Here is a 4,066-nt window from a genome sequence, read left to right as displayed (position 1 = left end):
TTTTTTTTTTTTTTAAGATTTTATTTATTTATTTGAGAGAGAAAACAAGAGCAAGCAAGAAAGCACAAGCAGGGGGAGTGGCAGAGGGAGAGCGAGAAGCAGGCTCCCTGCTGAGTGGGGAGCCCACCACAGGGCTCAACCCCAGGACCCCGAGATCACGATCTCAGCTGAAAGCAGATGCTTAACTGACTGAACCGCCCAGGTGCCCTTGTCCACTTTTTAATTGGGTTATTTGTCTTGTTATTATTGAGTTGTAAGTTTCCTTTTTATATTCGAAATACAAGTCCCTTATCAGACAGGTGACTTGCAAAAATTCTCCATCATTCTGTGGGATGCCTTTTCACTTCCCTAACGGTGCCTTTTGCAGCATAAAGTTCTTAATTGTGATGAAGTCTAACTTACCAATTTCTTTTTCTTTCATGTCTTGTGTTTTTGGTGTCAGCGCTAAGAAATCATTGCCTATTTTAAGTTCACAAAGATTTATGTTTATGTTTCCTTCTGACAGTTTTGGAGTTTTAGCTCTTACATTAAAGTCTTTGATCCAGCTTGACTAAATTTTGTCTCTGGTTTAGGTAGGGGCTCAACTTCATTCTTATTCATGCGGATTTCCAGTTGTCCTAGCATCATCTGTTGAAAAGACCATTCTTTCCACATTGCATTTTCCTGGCATCCTTGCTGAAAATCCACGCATGTATGGATTTATTCCGAGACCATCAGATCTAGTCCATTGGTCTATGTGTATCCTTATGCCGGTACCACATTGTTCTTTATGAGTATACAGGTATAGCTTGTTTTAAACTGAAAAGTGTGAGTCCTTCAATTTTGTTCTTTTTCAAGATTGTTTCTATATCCTTTGAATTTCCATAAGAATTTTAGGATCAGGTTGTCAATTTCTCTAAAGAAGCCTGCTGGGATTTTGATGGAGATTGTACTGAATTTGTAAATCAATCTGGGGAGTATTACCATCTCAAAAATATTACGTCTTCCAAACCATGAAAAGGAGATGCCTTTCCATTTATTTAGGTCTTTAATTCTTTAAATAATATTTTGTAGTTTTCAGAGTATAAGTTCTATACATATTTTGTTAAAATTTCCCCTAATTATTTTGCTCTTTTCGATGCTATTATAAATTTTAACTTCATTTTCAGATTGCTTATTGCGAGTGTAGAGAAATACAATTTTTTATACGTTGATCTTATAGCCTTTGACCTTGCTGAACTCATTTATTAACTTTAATAAATTCATCGTGCATTCTTTAGGATTCTCTATATTACAAAATCATGTCATCTGGAGTTACAGTTTTACTCATTCCTTTCCAATCTGAATGCCTTCGTTTTCTTGTCTAACTACGCTGGCTGGAACCTCCAGTAGAAGGTTGAACTGAAGTGCTGAAAGCAGCTATCCTTGCCTGTTCCTCGTCCTGGGGGCATCACTCAGTCTACCACCAAGTAGGATGTTAGCTGTAGGGGCTCCACAGAGGCTCTTTGTCAAAAGGTTGAGAATTTTCTATTCCTAGTTCGTGGAGTATTTTGACCATGAAGAGATGTTGAATTTTGTCAGATGCTTTTTACTGCATCTGCTGAGATAACAGAAATCATTTGGCCTTTGTGTGAACTTAGTTCTGGGCCTGTCAAGTGACCCTTTTTAGTTATGAAGATGTGAAGCAAGTACCTAGCCAGTATCTCCAGGAGAGCATGTAACAGGCTACTTGGGGGACTAGCTATGATCCTGGATTTGGTCTGTGGAGCTCTCCCTTGTTTTTTGTTTTAAATATTTTATTTATTTATTTGAGGGAGAGAGAGAGAGAGAGAGAGAGAGAGAACATGAGCGGGAAGGTAAGGGGCAGAAGGAGAGGGAGAAGCAGACTCCCCACTGAGCATGGAGCCTGACAAAGAGCTCTATCCCAGGAGCCCAGGATCATGACCTGAGCCGAAGGCACACACTTAACCAACTGAGCCACCCAGGTGCCCCCTGCCATGCATCTATCTGAATTCCCAAAATTGAATCAGTATCAAGGACTCTTCTGTAAGGGAAGAGGTACAGATATCGCCTCTTCTTAATGAGATATGTCGGGATTGTAAGGCACTCTTTATGGGAATATCTGCCCTACCCAGCGTAGCTGATTTGCTTCCCTGGGAAGTGCCTGTGTGCATTAAGAGCAAGTGTTCCCCACTACACCCCATTTATCTCCTGTGGAATGGGCAGCTGCATATGGGAGCTCTTCCACAGCCACCATTTACTAGACAGTGTGGGTTGTCCGCAATATGGGGGTGATCTGGACTTGGGTCACCAGGTAACACATGCAGGAAGCCATTGACCAAGGGTCTCTTCCGGTTCCCAGAGCACCATGTGCCTCAGCTAATAAAGCAGTTCCTGCGGTAGACAGACAGGACCTAATAGCAAATCGATGCTCAGCCTCAGGGTTGCCCTTAGTAACACGTGAGAAGCTCTGAGACAACCAGGACCACTCTTCAGAAGCCAAAACCAACAACAAAAAGGTGGAATTCAGCTCTAAGGGGCACCTCTGAGTTCTGCTCTGGAAGCAGGCACAGGAGGATTATTTCACTGAGTTGAGAGCAGAAGTGCTGGGGTATCTTTCCTTTGCCCCGTCAGATAACTCTCCACCTTTCTCTTCCCTGCTCTGTGCCTGGGAGATTGGTATGCATGAGCCAACTCAACAGACTCCCTAACTCTGCCTTCCAATTAGGTTTGGACAGTGGGGTTTGGTCACTAGCAGAAGATCAGAAGGCAAGAGAAGGGGAGGGGAGGTCATTTATTCTCCTGGTTTCCTCCTTTGGGCCAACAAGGGGTATCTGTCTCTCTCTTCCTAAGGCTATTTTTCCTGTCGGTTACTGGAAAGAGGATACTGCCCCTAGAGGCTTTCACTGCCTCTACCTGCAACTCTGTAAATAGTCCCTTTGTTAAGCCCTTTGCAAACAACCCAACTTGAGTTGGCTGCTTCCTGCCACCACCCTGACTAGTAAAGCAAATCTGAGGTTCTTGAATGTATCTTGGGAGGGAAATCTGGGGAGAAAAACCAGACTTTCTGCTATCCGTTCCGATCTGAACTTTGAAAGAAATGTGAACTTATTTTTTCGCCCAAGCCAAAAAGAGCACAAGTTACAGCATTTGCTTACATCTATTACCCACCTACCTGGCAGCATCTGGACGGTAATGTTCATATTTGGAGTCCTGGAGACAGATGTTCAAGATAGTTTCATCAGCCGTAACTGAACTGTAAGACCTTAGGCAGGTCACCTCCTCTCCAGGTCTCAACTTCATCTGTAAATGTGTATCCAGGAACACCCCCTCCAGCTAAATAGGAATAAAACAAAGTTAGTACAGGGCTAATTGAAATACTCATTAGATAAGTGCTTTATGTCAGCTTTATTGTTTTCGAGGACACAGTAGTATGAACTTGGGTAACAAGGGAGGTTGGGCAGAATGCACTGGAAGTGCTTTTAATTAAATATTTTAAACGACACATAATTAGCACACTGTTCTAAAGCAAATAGGCCCTTCAAAGGGATAGTCCTTCCCCTTAAGCAATTTACCGGAGAACAGAAGCCAGATTAAATAGGAGAGCCATACACCCACGACATGCGCCACTATGGTCCAATGACACCAGAAGATGTCCGCCTCCTATTCTTGTAACAAATGCCAGGTTACCATACGCTGTGTACAGCATGATCGGAATTTCATTAAGTATTCATACCCACCTGTCTATACAGGAAGAGGGATTGTTTTAAGAATGGTGGTTTACACTTATTATGACGAAAACCAAATAAAAATTTTTTTAAAAAAGGATGGAAGTTTATTGCCGCATGGTGTGGGAAAGTGTGAATTTATTTTCTGCTTCTCCTTTCTACGGTTAAAAAAAAAATAAAAGCTACTTCCATTGGTGGAGAAACAAGAGGGGGAGTTTCCCCTGCGGGGGTCCGGGGGAGGAGGACAGGTGGTGGAGAAGAGCAGGTACCGGGGGCAGTCTTGCTCCAGCCCGCGAGCGGCTCCATTTCCCCGCCACTGCCGGAGACGGGGCGGGGCACGGAGCGTGGGGCGGGGCGGC

This window comes from Ursus maritimus, unplaced genomic scaffold (assembly GCF_017311325.1).
Source record: "Ursus maritimus isolate PB19 unplaced genomic scaffold, ASM1731132v1 scaffold_34, whole genome shotgun sequence".
Lineage (NCBI taxonomy): Eukaryota > Metazoa > Chordata > Mammalia > Carnivora > Ursidae > Ursus > Ursus maritimus.
The sequence above is the reverse complement of the archived record's forward strand: the minus strand, read 5'-3'. Positions refer to the sequence as shown.